Source organism: Adiantum capillus-veneris, unplaced genomic scaffold (genome assembly GCF_014529385.1).
Source record: "Adiantum capillus-veneris isolate H3 unplaced genomic scaffold, ASM1452938v2 Hic_scaffold_910, whole genome shotgun sequence".
NCBI classification, from domain to species: Eukaryota; Viridiplantae; Streptophyta; class Polypodiopsida; order Polypodiales; family Pteridaceae; genus Adiantum; species Adiantum capillus-veneris.
In genome coordinates this window covers 43,981-71,028 of record NW_028221873.1, presented here as the reverse complement: position 1 = coordinate 71,028, position 27,048 = coordinate 43,981, and the positions used below count along the sequence as shown (strand labels likewise).

Genomic DNA, 27,048 nt, shown 5'->3' with positions numbered 1-27,048 from the left:
TGACACAATGAGATGTCCACTGATTGAAGAACGTGTGTCACAAATTGTTACTCACATATCTCACCATGATAGGAGTACATGATGCTTATAACGCTCTACAATAAAAACTGCAATCAGACTTTCTTAGTATCATTCATCAGTTTAAGAAGCGTTGAATGGAGTCCATCTTTGTTTCACTTTTTAAATCCATGAATTGAAGTACAATTATTGGAAAATAAGTCATTTGTGCAATGTCCACTGAACAGCTCCTCTTTTGTAGTCTTTTTTCATGGGAAATTATTGCCAGAATGCCTTTGATGTGCTTGTGATGTTGTGTAGTATTTTTTGATCTCAGGGCTAGAACCTGTTTTGAAGGATGGAGGAAAGGGTGAAGAGTAATGCAATATTAATGCAACACATTCAGCAACTTGAACAAGGTGGTTGCGTATGGCTTGGTGGTCTTTCTTCTTGATTTCTCTGTGGGTTGCACTTGGTATTGGTTTCCTCAGTAGCCACAACCTTCGAGATCTTTTGCCACTACATGGCATTGTAATTGGTCCGATTATCTGTGGTTCCACATGTACTTTGTGTTGGAATGCAGCTTGGAGGCAGAGGCCTTTGAAGCAAGAATATTGATTTTACACCTTTTCCTTGGCTTTTGCTGCTTAGTATGATGGTGCCAATTTTTGAAAGGGGAAAAGTAAAGATCAGTTCAGAAGCTTTTTACATCCTCTGAGAATTAGCTACAAGTTTTAAGATGAGACTTTGCAAGAAAGAAAATGTTTTTACAAGCGTGGAACTCAAGCTTAGGCTTATAGGGGGCAGCCCACTGAGGAGATCAGGCTTGGCAGATAGACCACCAGTTGGCTCTACTGCTTCACTTATGGTTTTTTTAGCTTTTTAATCTTAGTCTTTTTTATACTTTCTACACTGGACAGTAGACATTTGGGATCATATGATGATGATGTAGTACTCTGGTCTTACAGGTCTTTTAGGACTTTTGCAGACTTAAAATAAACATTTCAGTTCATGTCGTGTGCTACACGCTACAACTTGGGTGCCTCTCACATTTGTCTGTACAAGGCAAAATCTGAACTTTGAGTTTCTTTATTGTAGAGCGTGATGAACTTCGGCTTGATGTGGAGCAATTATGCATGCAACATTCAGGAATGCCAAGCAAAGTTGACATATCCTCTCAAATACAGGCTCGAAGGTATGCTCTATTGATTAATTTCTGCAGAAAGGTGCCCGCATCTTTCTTTGTTTATTTCAGAACCCTTTTGAAGGGTGGCTTGTGTCATATAGCATCCTTCTCAACATGTTTAAACACTCTTGCTTAAATTTGACATGGAGTGCATGGTACAAAGTGGTTTCGTCAAGATTATGAGCACCTGTTGATCTTCAAGTTGGAAGCTACAACATCAGACTGTTTGTGAGTTTACAATGCGAGTGTGGATTGCAGAGTGGTATACTCTGCTGAGTCCTCAACAAGATCTATGAGCACCTTTTGATCTTTAAGTTATAAGTTACAAAGCCAAACTGTTTGGGAAGTTAAAAATTGTCAAATTTCAATGACCAAACAAATCTTTAAGACCAACCAGCTTTAGAAGGCCAGTCAGTTATGTGTAGGGAAAACCAGAAGTTCATCTCTTAGTACTTATATTGCTGCATCATTAATGATTCAGCCACTTTCCAGGATCACTGGCCTTGAGCAAGAGATGGAATTGTGGAAGCAAAAGCTGCAGGCATGCATTGTGAAGAATCAAAAGTTGCAGGATGAACTGACAGAAGTTCAACAAATAAAGGTTAGCAAACTTGCCAACATTTCCATGTGATTGTAATAAATTAAAATGGTAGAAGTGTAGCTAAAGTTTTTAATCTTTGTTTCAAATAGGCTCACTTCGCTGACCTTTTGAAGTCTGAGACAGATAAGGTAGGGTTTCCCAATTCTAACTGTAATATGCGCTCAGCTTTAAAGTGTGGAAACTGAAAAGCTAAATTGCTTTGTCTCCTCCCTTATTAACAGAATCTTGAACTGGGCAAGGAAATAAAGTTCTTTCAGGGTGAAGCTGCAACTGCTCTTGTGCAGAGAGATCAAGCACTTTTAGAGGTTTGGCACAAATATTTGATTTAAGAGCATTCATTGTTCTCTCTCTATAATTGTTTGGCCTTTTCAGGTGGAGAACTGTCTTGAGCAGGAGGCGAAACTCATCGATAAAGTACATCAGCTAGAAGGAAGGTATTTTAAATTGGATTTGTTTCAAAGCTGCACACACAGACAAAGAAAGAACGTTGTAGATAGGAATGTGCGTTAGTTGTGAAACTCTGTCTACCTCACTGACCCGCTTGTATCGTCTTCATATGCAGGTTAGGCCTACTAACCTCAAATCTGCTTGAGCAGAAGAAATGTTTCCAGATTTTACAAGAGCAAGCAAATGCAGCCCGTGAGGAGTCAGAAAAACTCCATGATGTACTGCTGATAAAAAATAGCTCCTTTATTTTTGATGACTGTACTTCATTGTATGCATTATGCCACCTCAATTGAATTTACAGGTTGTGCAGTTCTTTTGGAAAATTCGTAGCGAGCTAAGTGATGGAGAACACGCTCAGAACATTCAGGATAAGGGTGCAGTTTTGCTGCAAGACGGGGCAAGCAGCTGGGCATTCGGGAACACCAAACAAGAACTGGAGAGGTTGAGCTGTCAAGTAAAGGAGTCTGGAGCTGCCATGGTAAGTAGGATGTGAAGTTGTTCTCTATTTCTTCTGGAATGTTAGGTGGATACTTTTCTAAAGCAATATAATAACAAGATGAAGCTTTTAATGCAGGCTGCTTTGCAAGAAGAAGTTTGTGCTGCCAAAGAGTCGGTGATTGTCTTAGAGAGGCAGTTGGAAGAAGTGAGCTGTATGCCTTTCTAAACTGAACTTGGCATTTGTTTGGGCCTGTTTGGTCTGCTAGGTTATATAGGCCATTATTATAAGTAAAGAATTCCTTGGACTTGCAATGATGCTAAAAAATTGGTGAAGCTCTTAAATATTGCTAGATTTTGAGCTTATTTTTCTGAAAAGCGTTGTTTCCTAAAAACTGAAATCTTTCACTGTGGTTACCAACATTCCTTCTTCTTGTAAGAAAAAATACTTCCATTAGTTAAGAAAACTGCCCAACGGGCTACAACCTGCCCCTGCTAGAGAGGGCTACATCAAAATGTGGGGGACTCTCTGAATGAAAGGAAAAATATGTACAATGATGGCTAAATCAGGAAATTGGAGGAGGAAACAAACCACACTGGTGGACGGTACTGCCATATAGGCGTGCCATGAACCATGGTGAAGAAGGGCGTTGGGTGCCAAAGTCGTAAGAAGGCCTCGTGGTGCTTCCGCATGTGATCGGAGCTGCCGTGAAGTTTCTCAAACTGGCCCTTGAGTGTATGGATCAGCTTCAACCAAATGTCACTGGCCGGTGGGACGGGTCGAGCCTCAGAGATGCGGAAGCAGCGGGCTTGCCAAATGAACCAGTGTCAGGCTGCAAATGAGCTCCCAACACGACTCTCTATCTCTGCTCCACTCCTGAGGGACGAGCTCTGTGGCCGGCTGGAGTGTAGGCCGGCTCTTGCATCACAATCATCCTGCTGATTGAAGCCATCTCAAAACGAAGTATTGGGCCCGTGAGTGTGGACCAAGCTACAACACCCCGAGTGTACTGGCTGGCTGTAGAAAGTGCAGGCATCAGCTGAAGAATCTGAAGCCAATCTTGCTGTGCCATGCGGCAATCCCAGAAACAGTGACGCTGGGTCCTAAGTGGGTGGTCACAAGTGGCACATACTGAGGCCGCTGTGCACCAACCAACTCCCGACTGCAGTAGCTCAATGTGCAACTAGCCACTAGAACATGGTGACGCTCCTCGTCTGTTTCCTGTCCCAAAATCCTGCCAAGAACACAGACATAAGACCTTCATCCTACCAGTGAATTGCTACAGCAGGACGAGCCTCTCTCCGTGCTGTTAGTATGTGGCAACCCAGTTGAGCTGTGTACTGGTAGAAGGGGGTCCCCAGGTGATCAATTGGAGTGAAGGGATCCCACCAAAACCACTCCCTGGGGATCCCACTGCACTTGCACCAAAGGGCGGCTTTTGCAAGCCCAGAGTCACCAGTGTCTTGACTCGAGATCTGACGGGTCGGGGTCTATGATACAAGTCCTCCCATTGATGTCCAACTCTGATCCGTTGAAAGCAACTCTCAACCACCTCTGATGCCTCGTCAGTGACTCCGTGGAGGCGACCCTCCCTGTGAAACTCAAAGAACATGCAAGAACATGTGTCTGAGCAAGCCCTAACGGAAATGAGGACCTCTAGTTACGTGAAATCCCCCATCCAATTGGGAGATGCTGGCTCAAGAGGGGTGTGCCACTCTAAAGGTATAGCGTCTACAACATCTTGGCACATGCTCAAATTCTAGAAGACTATAGGCAAGGACTAACAGAACCTATCCATACCTAAGGAACTCATTTTTGGGAACTGGCTGCAATTTACACTACTTTCCGAGGATAGTCAGAGCATTCAGCTGCAAGACATGAGGGGGGTGGACCCTCTGCCATGGGACCCAAGAGACATGAGGTTTGCTACCAACCATGTGGCCTTGCTGTGTGCTGACCATTGGGTTCCAAACAAGCGGCTGCCTCAAACGCTCCTCAATGCAGGTGAGATGGAGGGGGGGGGCGAGGGCCTACACCAACATTCCTTGTGAGCACATTTTCTCAAAGATGTGTGGTTCACAGCAAATCTTTTATTGGAATGAAATATCTCCTGTCCTCAATGCGGGGGGCAAGTGTGATTGCATCTCATACTAGTTTGGCTAGGAGCCATGGCCGTCTTCAAAGTCAATGAGCATGTGATCTTTTGTAATTGGGTTTCTTTTTCCTGGGCCACTTCCAAGTTGTTTCATACTGTGCTTATGTGATTCTTTATCATTTTATTCCAAGCATCGTGATTTAAAGCCAAAATCAGCTTCTACTTGCTCTTGATTGTAAAAATTTGGATGCTTTTGTGCCTTGCATATCAACATAGCGCAAGGTTTTAAATGCACCACGTGCCACCTTGCATTGATTGCATCCTTGCACTTGCAGTTGAAATGCGATATTGTGAGTGTAAGTCATTGCCATTTTCTTGTGTGTGTGTGTGTGTGTGTGTGTGTGTGTGTGTGTGTGTTACATTTAATGTGTGTAGATCATCTTAAGTATATTCTGAATGAATTTTTGTGTGTGTGTGTGTGTGTGTGGAACATGCTGAAGGTTTCAGAGCGCACAAGTAAATGCATAGAAAGCAAGGGTTGAGCTTGATGGAAGAAGTTGGCACGAGTGAATAGGTATGAAGGGTTTGAAATTGCCCATGGGAAAGCAATTGAGCTGCTGGTCTCTAATCCAATACTTTAAGGCAATAAACAATAGAGAATGCAGATTAATCCTAGCTTTCAAATGGAAACTTTTTTATATAAGCAGGGCGATAGCAGTCGTGTGGTGATCCCAGGACTACTTTCTTGAAGCTCCATGTAGTTAAGAATGCGATTGAAGTGTTCCACTTAAAATTTCAATATCTGGCATAAAAAGGAAGCTCGCACAGTGCACTGTGTACTTTTTTGCTTGATTGTATCATCTCAATCAAAGAAAGGCTTTGAATAGCAATGCAGGCCCTTGAGTCCTGCAAATGTGTGCAAGGTTTTGTCATTTTTTGTTTGTTTGACCTTTGATAATTTACAAGCTGCGGTTCGTAATGTCAATTTTAAATATTGCACAACTTGCGACCTTGCAGGAAATTCTGTCTAATCAACATGCAAAGCAACATTCTCTGTTACTGGAACAAAAGCTGGTACATTAAAAAAAAGCTCCACTGTGATTATTTATTGGATGCTTGAATGACAGATTGTTCTCAGTTGCACTTGACAGAGATAATTGAGGGGAAGTTAAGAAGCTTACGTTCAGTAATTGCTGGGTTAAAGAAGAAACCATGAGGAGGTTGAAAGAAGAACAAAGTTGGGCAGATTCAATGTTTGCAGCTTTGATATCTTTCGTAATCCAGATTAATTCCTCAAGTCACACAAGCGAGCTATTGACGAGGCCACCTGACATTACAGAAGGTCTGGGTGATAGAGATGTTTCTCATGATGCCAGTGGAATTCAGGTATTGTTTTTTGGCTATTAGATGGTTTTGGACACTTTCTGTCAGGACTGTAGTTGGTGCTCGAAGAGAGTTTTGATTATGTTTAGTGAATATCTTATGATTTCAGGGTTTGTTGCACATATGAAAGTTTTCTTAAACTCAAATTCCTGTAAATGAAAACTCCCCACACAGTTTGCAAGGGAATAATCCCAGTGCCGTTATAAAATTATTTGACTCGACCTTTCCATGAGCATCATGGCCAAATAAGGGAGTATCTCAGAACTAGAAGTGGAGGCAGAAGCAATATATGATCTGAGGCTCTTTGAACTTTTGTTCCATTGAGAAGTAGTTATTGGCACCGTATCCTTTTGAAATGCCAATCAAACAAGTTTGATTTGGACCTGTAGGCCATTTGAATGCAACCCTAATTTCTGAGCATTTTAAAATTAATTTGTAGCATTCAAGTCCAAATAACCATTTAGTATTAAAATAAAGCATTTGCAAGCATGCTCTATTTTCATGATGATATAACATTATGCACTAGAATGATTCGTGAATCAACGACTATTGTGAAAGAAACCCAATTTGTAAAACCCAATCAGGGTTAGGTTTGAAACCCGATTTTAAACTTCAAATTTTTCAAACTTTTTTAAACGAGTTTAAATGCAACTATGATTGGCACACATAAAATAGACAGATTTAACTCTAGTTTCGCATACAAACTCATCAAATTGTTGCATGTTGAGGACATACCACTGATCTATGCAGAATGAGCATTATGCCGAAACGTGTACCCCGAAACATTGGGATGCAAAAGGATCCACAAGTCCAACATCCGTGTACATGTAATGAAATCTGTTTAGGCGTGCAATTCCATACTCAGCATGTGTGTGTCACGAGAACGGGCACCACGTGCCAACGAAGAAGAACAGACTGAACAACTTTAAGCACTTCAAATAACAACTGAACTGAAAGAGATGCACGACACACGAGACATGGAGTGGTGAGTACAACCCCAAGAGAGCACTGGCCCCAAACCTTGGCGCCCCTTTCGATATTTTTTTATATTGCTTGAACTCAATACAACGCCGATACTCCATCCTCTACATCTCATGGGGGAGCGTGCTGGAGAATGAGCCCATGGCACACATTTATTGGCCCTCGGCCTGTCAGGTGCACATCTAACCCTATGTGCATGTGGGCAATCTATCTCAGGTCTAGGGTTGAGGTTAGCTTAGGAAGTGTTCTGGCACCTTTGTGAGCCTGTGCGCATGCCGTGCATGTCCAGGCACTTAGAGTAGTTGCATATCCTCTAATTGCACAACCCAACACCAACCAGCATGTTCACTTCCTGGTCAGTGTACCCAAAGTCGCGGCAGTACATTATTTGGCTTTTTTATCATTTTATTTATCCATTTTATGGCGTCGTGGGCTGAAGGGGAGCATGCTCGACCCAATCTGGATTTGCTATATAAGGAGAAGAGGGGCCGCTCACTACAGGCAGAAGAGGCAGTAGAAGAAGTTCAGGCAACTTGCAGTGCATCTCTGCAGCAAGACCAGTAGGGAACCTCAGCGTTTTCAGATCCCAGCACTTGGCATTTGCAGTTTGCGGATCAGGCCTAGCGTTTTTGCATCATGCAGATCCACCTAGCGTTTTCAGCAGTCTGTAGTCCGATCCAGCCCTACAGGTTAGCGTTTTCAGATTTCCGCCCTTAGCCATTGCAGATTGACCCCTTGGCTTCGTAGACCTCACCTAACCCGCAATAGATCCTCGCCGTACCGTCGGATCAGCCAGCATTTCAGTTTCAGCCCGCTGTTTTCAGATTTCAGCATCTGCGTTTTCAGCGCATCATCGTCGAGTCGTCGTCATCGCCATCCTCGTCGAGACAGAGTGCTAGTATTCAGCAGCAGCTCAGAGTTTCCAGATTTTAGCATTCAGCCCTAGCGTTTTCAGTTTTCAGCCGTCCTCGTCGTCGTCATCATTGTCCTCGACTGTCACAAAAATAGTAAAACTAACTTTTAATTGTACTTCAAATACTCAAGAGAATTGGAGAGAGAGAGAGAGAAAGCTTCACACTAGAGAATATCTTTATTACTAAGGGAGAATCTTTACAAGCACAGGAAGGGGGCAAAAGCCCGTCCTCTATTCTTTCTTTGCTGCTTCTGACTGAGAGAGTGAGAGAACTACTCTTTGAATACTGAGAGGATTTTCCCTCTGCTGCGAGATTTTGGGAAGCTCTCGTAAATGAGAGTCTTATCTTCCACAAAAATCCACGGAAGCTCTCATGAATGAGAGTATGTCACAAAGTGATGATGTGGCTACCGACAGCAGAAACCCTAAATTCTGCCAGAAACCCTAAAATTCTTGCAAACCCTAATTTCTGCCAGAAACCTTAATTTTCAGAAACCCTAATTTCTGGAAACCCTAACCCTAACTGCTGACTGGAAAACCTAATCAGGCGGGGTAGTGCCACGTGGCAACAATGTACGGAGGCTTCCGGAATTTGCGGCGAAAAAAGCACGCTGGAATAAAAAGCAGCTAGCGACGCATTATTGCTGGCTTTTTGCTACGCTTTGAGAGAGAGAAAGAACATGCTTTATTTTATTGTTGCTCTCATTGGGAGAGAGAGAGAATTTGCTTTTGATTTTAAGCTTTTGGGGCTTTGCTTTTGGGCATCCCTTGTAACCTTTTTATATGCAGTGAGGGCCTCACTTCTCAGAGCATCTGGACGCAGAGTCTGAGAGTGAAACCCTAACCACTCTTTGTACTTTGACATTGATTAATACATAAAGAAATACCGAAAGGGCCGCCAGTCTTTGGGGCCAATATCTCTAGGCACGGAACTCCGCCGGGCCAGTGCAAATCTATTGTGATCTTTGAATTGTTTTGAAGTGGTTATTTGGTGCTGTCGCGATTGATTCTTGACTTGGAGTGTCCAAGTCTGTTACAGTGGTACGATCCCCAATTTTTTTTCCGCGGCACCTATGGCTTCACGCAAGGATCAGTCGACTCCCTCTGCATTTGAAGATGCGAGCAGGGATCACAACAAAGATTCAGACAGAGAGTATGGCCCGCCTCGGCCTACTCAGGCAGAGCAAAGAGAGATGAAGCGTCGTCAATTGATCGGCGATGCAACAAAGATGATGCTTAGTTTTGCGAAGGATTCGAAACTAGCAAAATATATGAGCGAGACTTCTTTTCAGGAAGTGCATGTACAGTGGTAGAAAACCACTACATCACCTCTGAAACCCGCTCTCAACAAACCTTCTGATCACAAACAGTACTCAGAGAAGGAATTACAAGAGGTGGTTGATGCACGGATTACTCAGCTTTTTGACGCGCAAAAGGAAGGCAAAAAGCACGGCAAAAAACAGAAGAAAAGCATAGGCTTCCCGGGATATTTAGGTCGTCAGTCGATTTTTGACAAGGCAAAGAAACAAAAGAAGCGTGTTCGATTTGAAGGAGTACCCAGTTCTTCTTCTTCTTCTTTTTCTGACAGTTCTTCTAGCTCTTCAGATTCGAGCGAAGAAGACAGAAAAGGTAAAAAGTGAAGCAAGAAACAAAGCTTCGTAAAGGGCAAGAAAAGGGCAAAGAAGGCTAAATCTCGCCCAGAGATTGATAGTTCTATTGAGGACTCGTCTACAGATAGCTCAGATTCTCAGATTCTGATGATGGAAACTTTTATGCGAACAAGAAGAATTTTTACAAAGCCAACCAGTATGACTTTCTCGAAGATAAAAGCAAGAAAGTCCGAGAGTTTAAGGAAGGTGGCCACTCGATCAAGTTTGATACTTTTCAGGATACTCAGATGCTTTGAAAGCTGTCTTTTATACAGCAATTTGACATTGCTTTCGCGGGAGGACGCTATTCAGAGCACTCCAAGATTCGGAGAGCTACCTCTTATCTTAAGGGGAATGCTCGTACTTGGTGGTCCACGCTTCTTTTAAACAAGACTGCGCCAGTTAAATGGCTGAAATTTAAAAAGCTTTTTATTTCTTCTTGGTTGACGCAAGAATATGAACGAGATACACGAGCTGCTTGGAACCATCTTCGGATGACCAAGAAAGATACTATCAATGCTTATTGTGAAACATTCTGGAGCTGTTTTCTACCCGCCTCTTCATTCAAGAAGATCTCGTTCAGAGAACAGATTGAGCGGTTCACCTTGGGTCTACCTACAGAGATCCGCGATCATTGCTTGGAGCAGAAGTCAGCTTCTATTCAGGAGTTGATGAGTCATGCGAAACGGGGCTTTGCCATTCACTCTGGCAGTCTGACTTACCCCACAGATGAGAACATGACACAACGAGCTGAACAGACTTCTGGAAATGAAAGTAGAAAGAAAAAGAGCAACACAAAGAAAAAGGATGCACGACCCAAGCTTACTCCTCAGGAGCGAGCTCGATTCATCAAGGAGGGGAAGTGCTTTGCATGCGGGGAACAGGGACACATCTCCGCGAAGTGCCTGAATGATAAGGACGACGACAGGCGTGAGAACAGAATGATAAGGATGACGACAGGCCTGAGAGTTCGAGAGCAGCTCAGGAACGTGGACGAAAAGGCAAGATGAAAACAGGACTGGTTCCAGATTGTGTGGGTACCGATCCTGACACCATGGATGAGAGTACAGAACTTTGCCGAGCTTGGGGCAAAGTGAAAGATCAAGAGGCCCTGATTTTCTTTGATGGAGGAGCTGCCAACTTCATTTCACCGGAATTGGCGGCGTGGCTCGAGATTACTCCTGATCGGATGGGACCACTTGGAGAGGCAGTTCCAGCGGCACCCGATAGGGACGTAGCCATTACACCTGTCATTGGCAAACTTCGGTTGCATTGTCAGGGGTATTTAGGGCATGAGGACTTCTTCATAATGCCTTTGGAGGGTTGTGATGTTCTCTTAGGGATTCCCTGGTACCGCAAGAACAACGCCGTGGTCGACTATCGGGCGAGAAAAGCGACTTTGACTACAAAAAAGGGCAAAACAATTGTACTTGATATTAAACTGAAGGCCGAGTCTGTCCCTGTTGTATCGGCTTCGGCCATTTCAAAATTAATGAAATCTAGTCTGTTTGTTTACTGGATCTTTATGAAAGAATTGAGTGATAAAGGCTATGACAAATATGTCTAAACTTGATAAAGAATGCCAAGATTTTCTCCACTCTCACGCCGATTGCTTCTCAGAGGGCCTACGAGGAGAGTTACCACCTGCTCGTCCTCAAGATCATACCATTGATCTGATACCTGGAAGCACACCACTGAACCGGCCACCTTGCCATGTGAGCCGAGCACATAATGAAGAGATTATGAACCAAGTGAAAGACCTCTTGGAAAAGGGTCTTGTCCAGCCTAGTACTTCACCGTATTGCTCTCCAGTGTTGTTGGTCTTAAAGAAAGATGGATCTTGGAGGATGTGCATCGATTATAGAGCTCTTAACAAAATCACCATCAAGAACAGATTTCCGATTCCTAGGATCGATGATATACTCAGTTTACATGGATCCTCGTGTTTTAGCAAGATTGATTTGAAGAGTGGATATCATTAGATTCGAATCGCGCCGGGAGATGTCTACAAGACTACCTTTCGGACTACTTTTGGGTTATTTGAGTTTTTGGTGATGCCTTTTGGCTTAACCAATGCTCCTACGACATTTAACCGGATGATAGACAAGAGTTTTCAAGAGTACAGGCTATTTGTTGTTACTTTCTTTGACGACATCATTGTTTTCTCCAAGAATGAGCCAGAATACAGAGATCATTTCCTTCAAGTCTTTCAGGCATTACGAGATCACAAGTTAGTGATTAATGCAAAGAAAAGTGAATTTTTTCCTACCAGAGATACACTTTTTGGGACACATTGTCTTAGCAATTGGAGTGCAAATGGATCCGGCCAAGATAGAGACTATCCGTGATTGGCCCGATTTGAAGAATGTCCACGAAGTTAGAAGCCTCTTGGGATTGTGTTCGTACTACAGGTGGTTCATACGAAAGTTTGCAGAGGTTGCTTCCCCTTTGCATATCGTGACATAGAAAGGAGTCCCTTTCTCGGAGGGATCCATAGAGATGACTGGCCTTTCGGACCTTGAAAGAGAAATTGACTACGGGACCATTTTTGACTTTGCCGGACTTGCAGAAGTCATTTGAAGTATATTGTGATGCTTGTGGTCGTAGTCTGGGTGCGGTCTTGATGCAAGAAGGCCATGTCATTGCTTACGAGAGCCGATTGTTCTCAAGGCCGGAGATGATTTACGAGAAAGAGCTTTTGGCGGTTATCCATGCTCTTACACAGTGGTGGCATTACCTACTCGGAGCGGATTTTACTGTCTTTACAGACCATCAGAGTTTGCGCTACTTCTTGTCACAGAAGCAGCTTTCGGAAAAGCAGATGCGGTGGGAGAACATCTTGTCACAGTTTCACTTCCAGATTGTTCATGATAAGGGACAGAAGAATGTGGTGGCAGATGCTTTGTCTTGGAAGCTGTTGGTTCTGGCTATTTCCGCGATACATCATAGGAGCTTCGAGGATATGGTCGATCAATATGCCACAGATACAAATTTTGCAGATATTTTCACACGGATACGGGATGGGGAGACAATAGCTAGATACTCCCTTCGGGAAGGCTACTTGATGAGAAAGACTATGTTGTGCGTTACATAGCCGTTGAGGGAAACGGTTATGATTGAATGCCACTGTCTACCTTTTACGGGTCACCGCGGCATTGGTACCACCATGAAGGGGGTAGAGAGATACTTCTTTTGGACGAGACTAAAAAAGGATGGGGAAGAGTTTGTGCGCAGTTGCTTAGTATGCTAGAAGGTCAAGTTTGACAGGCATGAGGCACAGGGATTGTTACAGCGTTTACCCATACCCACCTGCCCCTGGGAAAGTATTGCGATGGATTTCATTTTTGATCTTCCGAGAACACAGAGTGGTCACGATGGTATTTGGTCTATTATTGACAGATTTAGCAAACAGGCTCATTTCATTCCAGTGAAGAAAACAGTCAAGCCGGATCACTTAGCGAGACTGTTTGTGGCCTAGATCTTTAGATTACATGGCATGCCTGAGACGATTGTCTCCGACAAAGACCCCAGATTCACGAGTTTGTTTTGGAAGGCAATTTGGGAGAACATTGGCACGCGGTTGCAGTTCTTGTCACCATTCCACCCGCAGATTGATGGGCAATCTGAGATTGCAAATTCAGTGGTTCTAGATTTATTGAAGTCTTATATCTCTAATCAGAAGACTCAATGGGAAAAGTACTTACCTTTGGTGGAATTTGCCTATAATAACACGATACACTCTTCGACGGGGAAGGCGCTATTTGAGATTGTTGAAGGTGCTGCGAAGGTTCCCACCCTTCCTAAGCACAAAAGATAAGATCTTTGAAGCGGATGAATATACGCGAGATTTGGATACGGCTTTTGCAAGGTTCGTAGGACTTTGCAGAAGTCTCAAGAACGACAGAAAAAGGCAGCGGATTGCTATCGTCGCGATTTGAAATTGAAGGAGGATGATTGGGTGCTCTTACGTTTTGAGAAGGCACGCCTACGAAAGAAAAAGAGAAAGGAGAGGCTTTTTCTAAAGTTAGTATGCGATACTACGGACCTTTCCAGATCACTGAAAAGATAAATGATGTCTCCTTCCGATTGAAACTGCCATATACTTGGAGGATTCACAATGCATTCCATGTGAGTCTCTTGAAACCTTTAAGGGTGATGCGCCTGATGATGGGGAGCCTGATGAGCAACCCGAAGTGGAAGAAGACGAGGAGATCCTTGTTCCTGAATAGATGTTGGCACACAAGGATACGAAGAATAAAGGTAAAGTCTGAAGGCGGTTCTTGGTTAAGTTCAAGAACTATCCTGCATTGGATGCGAAGTGGATGGAGGAGGAGGACCTAGCAGATATTCCTCAGATTGAGAAACTTTACCTCGATGCTTTTGGGTTAGCATAGTCTACTCCAAACGGAACCCAAAATTCAGGTTGGCCGGAGATCTGGTGCAGAGGGATGCACAAGAGGGGAGTTGCTCCGCTCCTTTGTCAATAGATGCCTTGATTTAGATAGTAGAGTCACTGATGTCTCTTTGAGCTTCAGGGATACTGAAAGCTGACAGTATTCTGCTGTATGACTTAATGAAATGAAATTCGTGATTATGATACTGATTTGTTCTTGACTTCTCTTAAGTGCAGGAACTGATAGACGAAATGACTGCAACATTTTGGTCTGATTGATCTCGAATAGACATGGTTGCAATAGGGGTTACTCAATCGGACATCAATGAGGTTCCGATTGGACCTAGATGTGATTGCTAGCTACATTGCCGATAAATCATGCTCTAAGATCCCAATGAATGTTGAATGTCATGTGATGTCTTGTGATGTCGTGTGATGTGACTGTTGATTTAGTACATGTGCTAGATGTGTGTTCCTAGTAGCTAGGATCAGTGTCTGCTAAGCCGGTTTATGGCTTTTGTCGGTTTTGCAGGTGTAATCGCGGTCGATTACAATGCTTTCAAGAGGGGGGTATGTCACAAAGTGATGACGTGGCTACCGACATCAGAAACCCTAAATTCTGCCAGAAACCCTAAAATTCCTGCAAACCCTAATTTTTGCTAGAAACCCTAATTTTCAGAAACCATAATTTCTAGAAACCCCAACCCTAACTGCTGACTGGAAACCCTAAACAGGTGGGGCAGTGCCACGTGGTAGCAGTGTACGAAGGCTTTCGGAATTTGCGGCGAAAAAAGCGGGCTGGAATAAAAAGCAGCTAGCGAGGCATTATTCCTGGCTTTTTGCTACGCTTTGAGAGAGAGAAAGAACATGCTTTATTTTATTGTTGCTCTCATTGAGAGAAAGAGAGAGACTCTGCTTTTGATTTTAAGCTTTTGGGGCTTTGCTTTTGGGCATCCCTTGTAACCTTTTTATATGCGGTGAGGGCCTCACTTCTCAGAGCATCTGGACGCAGAGTATGAGAGTGAAACCCTAACCGCTCTTTGTACTTTGACATTGATTAATACATAAAGAAATACCGAAAGGGACGTCAGTCTTTGGGGCCAATATCTCTAGGCACGGAACTCCGCCGGGCCAGTGCAAATCTATTGTGATCTGTGAATTTTTTTGAACTGGTTATTTGGTGCTGTCGCGATTGATTCTGACTTGGAGTGTCCATGTCTGTTAGAGAGTCTGTCTTCCGCTTACTATGTCCCTTTACTATGTACCCAGTTCTTCTTCTTCTTCTTCTGATAGTTCTTCTAGCTCCTCGGATTCGAGCGAAGAAGACAGAAAAGGTAAAAAGCGAAGCAAGAAACAAAGCTTCGGAAAGGGCAAGAAAAAGGCAAAGAAGGCTACATCTCGCCCAGAGACTGACAGGTCTACTGAGGACTCGTCTACAGACAGCTCAGATTCCGATGACGGAAAGTTTTATGCGAACAAGAAGAATTTTTACAAAGCCAACCAATATGGTTTTCTCGAAGATGAAAGCAAGAAAGTACGAGAGTTTAAGGAAGGTGGCCACTCGATCAAGTTTGATACTTTTTCAGGATACTCAGATGCTTCGAAGGCTTTGTCTTTTATACAGCAATTTGACATCGCTTTCGCGGGAGGACGCTATTCAGAGCACTCCAAGATTCGGAGAGTTGCCTCTTACTTTAAGGGGAATGCTCGTACTTGGTGGTCCACGCTTCTTTTAAACAAGACTGCGCCAGTTAAATGGCTGAAATTTAAGAGGCTTTTTATTTCTTCTTGGTTGACTCAAGAGTTTGAGCGAGATATACGAGCTGCTTAGAATCATCTCCGGATGACTAAGAAAGATACAATCAATGCTTATTGTGAAAGATTCTAGAGCTCTTTTCTACCCGCCTCTTCATTCAAGAAGATCTTGTTCAGAGAACAAATTGAGCGGTTTACCTTGGGTCTACCTACAGAGATCCGAGATCACTGCTTGGAACAGAAGTCAGCTTCTATTCAGGAGTTGATGAGTCATGCGAAGCGGGGCTTTGCCATTCACTCTGGCAGTTTGACCTACCCCACAGATGAGGCCATGACACAACGAGCCGAACAGACTTTTGGGAATGAAAGTAGAAAGAAAAAGAGCAACCCAGAGCAAAAGGATGCACGACCCAAGCTTACTCCTGAGAAGAGAGCTCGCTTCATTAGAGAGGGGAAGTGCTTTGGATGCGGGGAACATGGACATATCTCCGGGAAGTGCCCTAACAAGGCACAGAAAGAACAGCATGATAAAAACGACGACAGGTCTGAGAGTTCGAGAGCAGCTGAGGAATGTGGCAGAAAAGGCAGATAGAAAAGTAGAACTGGTACCACATGGCGTGGGACTTGCACCGAATCAAATGAATGAAAGTACAAACTTTGCCGCTTTTTTTTAGGGCAAAGTGAAGGATCAGGAAGCTCTTTTGAAGGAGCCAAGGCCAACTTCTTTTCACTTGGAATTGGCGGCTCGATTTGGAATTACGCCCGACAGACTTACGCCATAGGCGGAGGTAGTTCGACTGGCACCCGGATGGGATGTTGCCATTACACCGAGCATTGGCAAACTTCGTTTGCAATGACAGGGGTGTTGAGGGCACGCGAGTGACGTTCTACTTGGGATCCCTTGGTACCACAAGAACTACGCCGTGGTTGACTACCGGACCGAGAAAGCGACTTTGATAAATGAAGGGCTTAGAGATTGTACTTGATGAACTTCAGTTTTCTTACTCATTCTTTTGGGAGTACTGAACGATGGATAAAGGTTGAATATGTTTTGACCTGAAGAAAAGAACGCCAAGATTTTTTCTCCACGCTCATGCCGATTGCTTTTGAGAGGGGCTGAAGATCATACCATTGATCTGATATCTGGAAGCACGCCACCGAATCGCCCACCTTATCGTGTGAGCCGAGTATAGAATGAAAAGATTACGAACTCAGTGAAAGACCTCTTGGAAAAGGGTCTTGTCCAGCCTAGTACTTCACCGTATTGCTCTCCAGTGTTGTTGGTTTTGAAGAAAGACGGATCTTGGAGAATGTGCATCGATTATAGCACTCTCAACGAAATCACCATCAAGAACAGATTTCCGATTCCTAGGATCGATGATATACTCGACAGGTTACAGCGATCCTCGTGCTTTAGCAGGATTGACTTGAAGGGTGGATATCATCAGATCAGGATAGCGCCAGGAGATGTCTATAAGACAGCTTTTCGGACGACTTTTGGGTTATTTGAGTTTTTGGTGATGCCTTTTGGCTTAACCAATGCTCCTACGACATTTAACTGGATGATGGATAGGATTTTTCGAGAGTACAGGCTATTTGTTGGCTCTTTCTTTGAGGACATCATTGTTTTCTCGAAGAATGAGGCAGAACACAGAGATCATCTGCTTCAAGTCTTTCAGGCATTACGAGATCACACGCTAGTGATTAATGCAAAAAAAAAAGTGAATTTTTTCCTACCAAAGATACACTTTTTGGGACACATTGTGTCAGCAGCAGGAGTGCAAATGGACCCGGCCAAGATAGAGACTATCCGTGATTTGCTCGATTTGAGGAATGTCCATAAAGTTGGAAGCTTCTTGGAACTGTGTTCGTACTACAGGCGGTTCATACGAAAGTTTGCAGAGGTTGCTTCCCCTTTGCATACCTAGACACAGAAAGGAGTACCTTTTTCGTGGGGACCCAGAGAGGTGACTGCCTTTCGGACATTGAAAGAGAAATTGACTACGGGACCTATTTTGACTTTGTCGGACTTGCAGAAGTCATTTGAAGTGTTTTGTGATGCTTGTGGTCGTAGTCTGGGTACGGTCTTGATGCAAGAAGGCCATGTCATAGCTTACGAGAGCCGTTTGTTCTCTAGGCCGGAGATGACAACACAGATCTATGGGAAAGAGCTTTTGGCGGTTATCCACGCTCTTACTCAGTGGCGGCATTACCTACTAGGAGCGGATTTTACTGTCTTTACAAACCATCAGAGTTTGCGCTACTTCTTGTCATAGAAGCAGCTTTCGGAAAAGCAGATGCGGTGGGTGAACATCTTGTCACAGTTCCACTTCCAGATTGTCCATGTGCAGGGACAAAAGAATGTGGTGGCAGATGCTTTGTCTCGAAAACCGTTGGTTCTGGCTATTTCCGCGATACATCATAGGAGCTTCGAGGATATGGTCGATCAGTGTGCCACAGATACAGATTTTGCAGATATTTTCACACGGTTACGGGATGGGGAGACAATAGCTGGATACTCCCTTCGGGAAGGCTACTTGATGAAAAAGACTATGTTGTGCGTTACACAGCCGTTGAGGGAAAAGGTTATGACTGATTGCCACTGTCCACCTTTTACGGGTCACCGCGGCATTGCTACCACCATGAAAGGGGTAGAGAGAGATTTCTTTTGGCGGAGAGTGAAGAAGGATGTGGAAGAGTTTGTGCGCAGTTGCTTGGTATGCCAGAAGGTCAAGTTTGACAGGCATAAGGCACAGGGATTGTTACAGCCTTTACCTATACCCACCCGCCCCTGGGAAAATATTGAATTGGATTTTATTTTTTTTGATCTCCCGAGAATATAGAATGATCACGATGATTTTCCGATTACATCGCACGTCTGAGACGATTGTCTTCGACAGAGACCCCAGATTTATGAGTTTTTTTTGGAAGGCAATTTGGGAGAACATTGGCACGCGGTTGCAGTTCTCGTCATCGTTCCACTTGCAGACTGACGGGCAATTTGAGATTGCCAATTCAGTGATTTTAGATTTATCGAAGTCTTCTATCTCAGATAAGAAGACTCAATGGGAAAAGAACTTACCTTTGGTGGAATTTGCCTACAATAACACGATACACTCTTCGACGGGGAAGATGCCATGTGAGATTGTTGAAAGTGCTACGAAGGTTCCATCCTTCCTGAGCACGAAAGATTAGATATTGGAAGTGGATGAATATTCGCGAGATTTGGATACGGCTTTTGCCAAGGTTCCCGAGACTTTACAGAGTCTCAAGAACGACAGAAGAAGGCAGCGGATCGCCATCGTCGCGACTTGAAATTGAAGGAGGATGATTGGGTGCTCTTACTTTTGAGAAGGCACGCCTGCGAAATAAAAAGGGAAAGGAGAGGCTTTTTCCAAAGCTTAGTATGTGATACTACGGACCTTTCCAGATCACTGACAAGATAAATGATGTCTCCTTCCGATTGGAACTGCCAGATACTTGGAGGATTCATAATGCATTGCATGTGAGTCTCTTGAACCTTGTTAAGGGTGATGTGCCTGATGATGGGGAGCCTGATGAGCAACCCGCAGTGGAAGAAAACGAGGAGATCCTTGTTCCTGAACAGATTTTGGCACATAATGATACGAAGAAAGGTAAAGTCCGAAGGCGGGTTCTTGGTAACGTTCAAGAACTTTCCTGCATTTGATGCGAAGTGGATGGAGGGGAGGACCACTCCTCGGATTGTGAAACTTTACCTCGATGTTTTGGTTTAGCATAGTCTACTCCAAACGGAACCCAGAATTGAGCTTGGCCGGAGATCTGGTGGAGTGGGATGCACAAGAGGGGAGTTACTCCGCTCCTCTGTCAACGGATGCCTCGATTTTGATACTAAAGTCACTGATGTCTCTCTGAGCTTCAGGGATACTGAGAGCTGACAGTATTCTGCTGGATGACTTTATGAAATGGAATTCCTGATATGATACTGATTTGTTCTTGACTTCTTGTGAGTGCAGGAACTGATAGCCGAAATGACTGCAGCATTTTGGTCTGATTGATCTCGAATAGACATGGTTGCAATAGGGGTTAGACAATCGGACATCGTTGAGGTCCCGATTGGACCTATATGTGATTGCTAGCTACATTGCCGATAAATCATGGTCTAAGATCCGAATGAATGTTGAATGTCATGTGATGTGTGGTGATGTCCTGTGATGTCGTGTGATGTGACTGTCGATTTCGTACATGTGCTAGATGTGTGTTCCTAGTACGTAGGTACTAACAGTCAGTGTCTGCTAAGACGGTTTATGGCTTTTGTCGGTTTTGCAGGCGTAATTGCGGTCGATTACAATGATTTCAAGAGGGGGGTATGTCACAAAGTGATGACGTGGCGGACAGCAGAAACCCTAAACTTCCTGCAAAACCTAATTTTTGCCAAAAACCCTACTTTTCGGAAATCGCGGAGGCGGAATATTATTTTTATTATTATTATAATTTTTTGGTGAAATTTTGAGCGATGCAAATCTTAGCTTTTCGCTTTGATTTGGGAGAAAGAAAGAGAAAAAGAGAACTTGCTTTTTACTGACTCTCATTGAGAGAGAGAGAGAATCTGCTTTTGCTTTCAAGCTTTTGGGGCTCTGCTTTTGGGCATCCCTTGTAACCCTTAAATTAGTGGTGAGGGCCTCACTACTCAGAGCACATGGACGCAGAGTCTGAGAGTGAAACCCTAGCCACTCTCGTGTACTTTGATGATTGATTAATACAAAAAGAAATACCGAAAGGGGCGCTAGTCTTTGGGGCCAATATCTCTAGGCACGGAACTCCGCCGGGCCAGTGCAAATCTATTGTGATCTGTGAATTGTTTTGAAGTGGTTATTTGGTGCTGTCGTGATCGATTCTTGACTTGGAGTGTCCAAGTCTATTACACTGAAGCTTGCCATAAACTTTATGTCTGTCATATTTCACTTTTTGGCATACTAAACACTCGCGTACATATTTTTCAATGTCCGCCCGGAGAGTTGGCCAAAAGAAATATCTTTCGAGGGCGCTAGTGGTAGCAGCAATTTCTTGATGCCCGGCATAAGGAGAATTATGTGCTTCATCCATCACCTTCTGTCATAAGGGTTGAGCTATGCATATTGCTTGTTGACGATATAGCGTATTATCTCTAATGGAATAAGGTGGCCTTGAGTGACCAGCTTGAAGATCTACCCAAATTGTAGCGAAGTCTGGATCTTGAGGATACATCTCACTGAGAGATTCTAGTTCCTCATGATAAAATTGTTGTCATTGCATCGATCTTTGGATGCCTAGAGAGAGCATCTGCAACCGCATTCTTTGTTCCAGAAGTGTGTAAAATCTGAAAATGGAACATTGAAAGAAAGTTGTCCCATCTCATCTGCTTTTCTGATAACTTTCTCTTTGTGAGAAAGTAGCGAAGACTCTGATGATTTGTTTTGATTATAAAATCGGCTCCTAACAGATAATGTTATGAAATGGAAAGAGCATTAATTACTGCCATTAGCTGTTTCTCATAAATGGAAGCACGCCACTCTGCATCTATAAGGCGTCGACTTTCGTAGGCTATGGCGTGACTCTCTTGGTCAAAACTGCTCCTACACAATCTCCAGATGCATCACAGTACACCTCAAAAGGTTTGCGAAGATCAAGGACGGTGAGACAAGTCTGTGACTAAGTAGATACTTAAGCTTTTCAAAAGCTTGTTTTTCTCCAGGTCCCCAATGGAATGGAATCCGCTTCTTTGTCAGACCATGGAGAAGACTTGCTATGGCGGCAAAGGCTCGAATGGAACCCCGATAATAGGAACAAAGGCCGTGAAAACATCGTAGATCATGTACTGTAGTTGGCGTAGGCCATTCTACAACTGCTTGAATCTTATCAGGGTCCATTCTCACGTGGTTGTGAGATACTATATGGCCCAAGTAGTGAATTTCTTTTAGAAAGAACTCACTCTTCTTAGCATTCACAAATAATTTGTGTTTGTGTAGTTCAAACACTAATGCGAGATGCTTTAAGTGTTCTTCTTCCATCTTTGAGAAGATTAAGACGTCATCGAAGAAAACTTTCTATATGATTGAAAGATTCAATCTATCATTCTGTTGAATGTGGCTGGTGTATTAGTGAGTCCAAAAGGCATCACGAAGAATTCATACTGTCACAAAGTGATGACGTGGCTATCGAGAGCAGAAACCCTAATTTTTACCAAAAACCCTAAAGCTTGCGAAATCTAATTTCTTCCAGAAACCCTAATTTGCAAAAACCCTAATTTTGGGAAACCCTAACCCTAACTGCTGGCTGAAACCCTAAAACTGGCGGCAGAAATGCCACGTGGCAAGCAGTACGGATTTTCGGTGCTTTTCAAGCCTTTCAACGACGGCAGCTTGTTACTTTTTCTCTACGCATGGGCAAGGAGAGAGAGAGAGAGAATTGATTGCTTTATTTTGTAAAAACTCAAGTGAGTTTGTGAGAGAAACAAAAAGAGAGTTTGCTTTTGGAACTGAAGCTTTTGGGGCTCTGCTTTTGGGCATCCCTTGTAAACTTTAAATAAGCGGTGAGGGCTCACTCTGCAGGGCATCTGGATGCAGAGTATGAGAGTGAAACCTTAACCGCTCTCTTGCACTTTGACATTGATTAATACATAAAGAAATACCGAAAGGGGCGCCAGTCTTTGGGGACAGTATCTCTAGGCAGGAAACTCCGTCGGGCCAATGCAACTCTATTGTGATCTGTGAATTGTTTTGAAGTGGTTATTTGGTGCTATCGTGATTGATTCTTGACTTGGAGTGTCCAAGTTATACAGTGGTATCAGAGCACGGCCGATTTCTCTTCTATGGGAAATCCGATCCCCAATTTTTTTTCCGCGGCACCTATGGCTTCTCGCAAGGATCAATCGACTCCCTCCGCATCCGGAGATGCGGGCAGGGATCACAACGAAGATTCCGGCACAGTATGGCCGCCTCGGCCAACTCAGGCGGAGCAAATAGAGATGAAGTGTCGTCAATTGATTGGCGATGCAACATAGATGATGCTCATTTTTGCGAAGGATCCGAAACTAGAAAAATATATGAGCGAGACTTCTTTTCAGAACCCGCTCTCAAGAAACCTTCTGATCACAAGCAATATCTAGAGAAGGAATTAAAAGAGGTGGTTGATGCACGGATTGCTCAGCTTTTTGACGCGCAGAAGAAACCCAAAAAGCATGGCAAAAAGCAGAAGAAAGGCATTGACTTCGTGGGTTATTTGGGTCGTCAGTCGACATTTGACAAAGCAAAGAAACAGAAGAAGCATGTTCGCTTTGAAGGAGTACCCAGTTTTTCTTCTTCTTCTTTTTCTGACAGTTCTTCTAGCTCTTCAGATTCGAGCGAAGAAGACAGGCAAGGCAAAAAGCGAAGCAAGAAACAACGCTTTGGAAAGGGCAAGAGAAAGGCAAAGAAGCCTAAATCTTACCCAGTGACTGACAGTTCTACTGAGGACTCTTCTACAGACAGTTCAGACTCCGATGACGGAAACTTTTATGCGAACAATAAGAATTTTTATAAAGCCAACCAGTATGTGTCACAAAGTTATGACGTGGCGGACAACAAAAACCCTAATTTCTGCCAAAAACCCTAAAATTCTTGCAAACCCTAATTTCTGCCAAAAACCCTAATTTCCGGAAATCGCGGAGGTTGAAAAAATAAAATAAAAATGATGAGGGACGCGAATTTTGCTTTTTTTTTTTAATAAAAAAAAAAGAAAAGACTCTCTAAGAGAGAGAGAAAACTGATGCTTTTTATTTTAAAAGCTTTTGGGGCTCTGCTTTTGGGCATCCCTTGTATCTTTAAATAAGTGGTGAGGGCTTCACTTCTTAGAGCATCTGGACGCAGAGTCTGAGAGTGAAACCCTAACCGCTCTCTTGTACTTTGATGATTGATTAATACAAAAAGAAATACGGAAAGGGGCGCCAGTCTTTGGGGCCAATATCTCTAGGCACGGAACTCCGCCGGGCCAGTGCAAATCTATTGTGATCTGTGAATTGTTTGAAGTGGTTATTTGGTGCTGTCGTGATTGATTCTTGACTTGGAGTGTCCAAGTTTGTTACAGTGGTATCAAAGCACGGCCGATTTCTCTTCTACGGGAAATCCGATCCCCGATTTTTTTTTTTCCGCGGCACCTATGGCTTCAGGCAATGATCAGTCGACTTCCTCTGCATCTGGAGATGCGGGCTGGGATCACAACGAAGATTCAGACAGAGAGTATGGCCCGCCTCGGCCTACTCAGGCGGAGCAAAGAGAGATGGAGCGTCGAAAATTGATTGATGATGCAACAAAGATGATGCTTAATTTTGCCAAGGCTCCGTAGATGGCAAAATATATGAACCAGGCCTCTTTGGAAGAGGTACAGATGGAGTGGCAAAGAACCACAACACCACTCCCAAAACCCGCTCTCAAGAAACCTTCTGCCTCCAAGAATTATACGGAGAAGGAACTGGAGAACGTGGTTGATGCACGGATTGCTCAGCTTTTCGACGTGCAAACGAAAGGCAAAAAGCACGGCAAACAGCAGAAGAGAGGCACTGACTTCCCGGGATATTTGGGTCGTCGGTCGACATTTGACAAGGCAAAGAAATTGAGGAAGCGCGTCAAGTTTGAAGACCTACCCAGTTCTTCTTCTTCTTCTTCTTCTTACGCTTCTTCTAGCTCTTGAGACTCGAGCGAAGAAGACAAGAAAAGCAAAAAGCGAAGCAAGAAACAACGCTTCGGAAAGGGCAAGAAAAAGGCAAGGAAGTCTAAGTCTCGCCCAGTGAGTGACACTTCTACAGAGGACTCGTCTACGGACAGTTCAAACTCTGACAACGGAAACTTTTATGCGAACAAGAAGAATTTTTACGAAGCCAACTTGTATGACTTTCTCGAAGATAAAAGCAAGAACGTCCGAGAGTTTAAGGAAGGTGGCCACTCGATGAAGTTTGATACTTTTTCAGGATACTCAGATGCTTCGAAGGCTTTGTCTTTTATACAGCAGTTTGACATCGCTTTCGCGGGAGGACGCTATTCAGAGCACTCCAAGATTCGGTGAGCTGCCTCTTACTTTAAGAGGAATGCTCGTACTTGGTGGTCCACACTTCTTTTAAACAAGACTGCGCCAGTTACATGTCTGAAATTTAAGAAGCTTTTTATTTCTTCTTGGTTAACGCAAGAATATGAATGAGATATACGAGCTACTTGGAACCATCTTCGGATGAACAAGAAAGACACAATCAATGCTTATTGTGAAAGATTATGGAGCTCTTTTCTACCCGCCTCTTCATTCAAGATGATCTCGTTCAGAGAACAGATTGAGCGGTTTACCTTGGGTCTACCTACAGAGATCCGAGATCACTGCTTGGAAGAGAAGTCAGCTTCTATTTAGGAGTTGATGAGTCATGCGAAGCGGGGCTTTGCCATTCACTCTGGCAGTTTGACCTACCCCACAGATAAGGCCATGACACAACGAGCCGAACAGACTTTTGGGAATGAAAGTAGAAAGAAAAAATAGCAACCCAGAGAAAAAGGATGCACGACCCAAGCTTACTCCTGAGGAGAGAGCTCGCTTCATCAAAGAGGGGAAGTGCTTTGGATGCGGGGAACATGGACATATCTCCGCGAAGTGCCCTAAAAAGGCACAAAAAGAACAGAATGATAAAGACGACGACAGGCCTGAGAGTTCGAGAGCAGCTGAGGAATGTGGCAAAAAAGACAGATAGAAAAGCAGAACTGGTACCACATGGCGTGGGACCTGCACCGAATCTAATGAATGAAAGTACAAACTTTGCCGCTTTTGGGGCAAAGTGAAGGGTCAGGAAGCTCTTTTGAAGGAGCCGAGGCCAACTTCTTTTCACTTGGAATTGGCGGCTCCATTTGGAATTACGTCCGACAGACTCACGCCACAAGCGGAGGTAGTTCGACTGGCACCCGGATAGGATGTTGCCATTACATCGCGCATTGGCAAACTTTGTTTGCAATGACAGGGGAGAGAATTGAACGATGGATAAAGGTTGAATATGTTTTGACCTGATCTAAAGAACGCCAAGATTTTTCTCCACACTCATGCCGATTGCTTTTCAGAGGGCCTGAAGATCATACCATTGATTTGATACCTAGAAGCACGTCATTGAACCGGCCACCCTACCGTGTGAGCCCAGCACAAAATGAAGAGATTATGAACCAAGTGAAAGACCTCTTGGAAAAGGGTCTTGTCCAGCCTAGTACTTCACCGTATTCCTCTCCAGTGGTGTTGGTTTTAAAGAAAGACGGATCTTGGAGAATGTGCATCGATGATAGCACTCAACGAAATCACCATCGAGAAGAGATTTCCGATTCCTAGGATCGATGATATACTCGATAGGTTACACGGATCCTCGTGCTTTAGCAGGATTAACTTGAAGAGAAGATATCATCAGATCAGGATAGCGTCGAGAGATGTCTACAAGACACCTTTTCGGACGACTTTTGGGTTATTTGAGTTTTTGGTGATGCCTTTTGGCTTAACGAATGCTCCTGTGACATTTAACAGGGGTGTTCAGGGCACGCGAGTGACGTTCTACTCAGGATCCCTTGGTACCACAAGAACTACGCCGTGGTTGACTACCGGGCCGAGAAAGTTACTTTGATAAATGAAGGGCTTAGAGATTGTACTTAATGAACTTCAGTTTCTTACTCATTCTTTTGGAAGAGAACTGAACGATGGATAAAGGTTGAATATGTTTTGACCTGATCAAAAGAACGCCAAGATTTTTCTCCACACTCATGCCGATTGCTTTTCAGAGGGCTTGAAGATCAGACCATTGATCTGATACATGGAAGCACGCCACCGAATCGGCCACCTTACCGTGTGAGCCGAGTACAGAATGAAAAGATTATGAACCCAATGAAAGACCTCTTGGAAAAGGGTCTTGTCCAGCTTAGTACTTCATCGTACTGCTCTCCAGTGTTGTTGGTTTTGAAGAAAGATGGATCTTGAATTATGTGCATCGATTATAGCACTCTCAACAAATCACCATCAAGAAGAGATTTCCGATTCCTAGGATCGATGATATACTCGACAGGTTACAGGGATCCTCGTGCTTTAGCAGGATTGACTTGAAGAGTGGATATTATCAGATCAGGATAGCGCCAGGAGACGTCTACAAGACAGCTTTTCGGACGACTTTTGGGTTATTTGAACTTTTGGTGATGCCTTTTGGCTTAACCAA

General features: G+C 43.8%; 1 pseudogene; it reads left to right on the top strand.

Annotated features, from left to right (window-relative positions):
* The first annotated feature begins 284 nt into the window (after positions 1-284).
* The window catches only part of LOC147416492 (uncharacterized), a 61,528-nt pseudogene continuing 34,764 nt past the window's right edge, over positions 285-27,048 (top strand).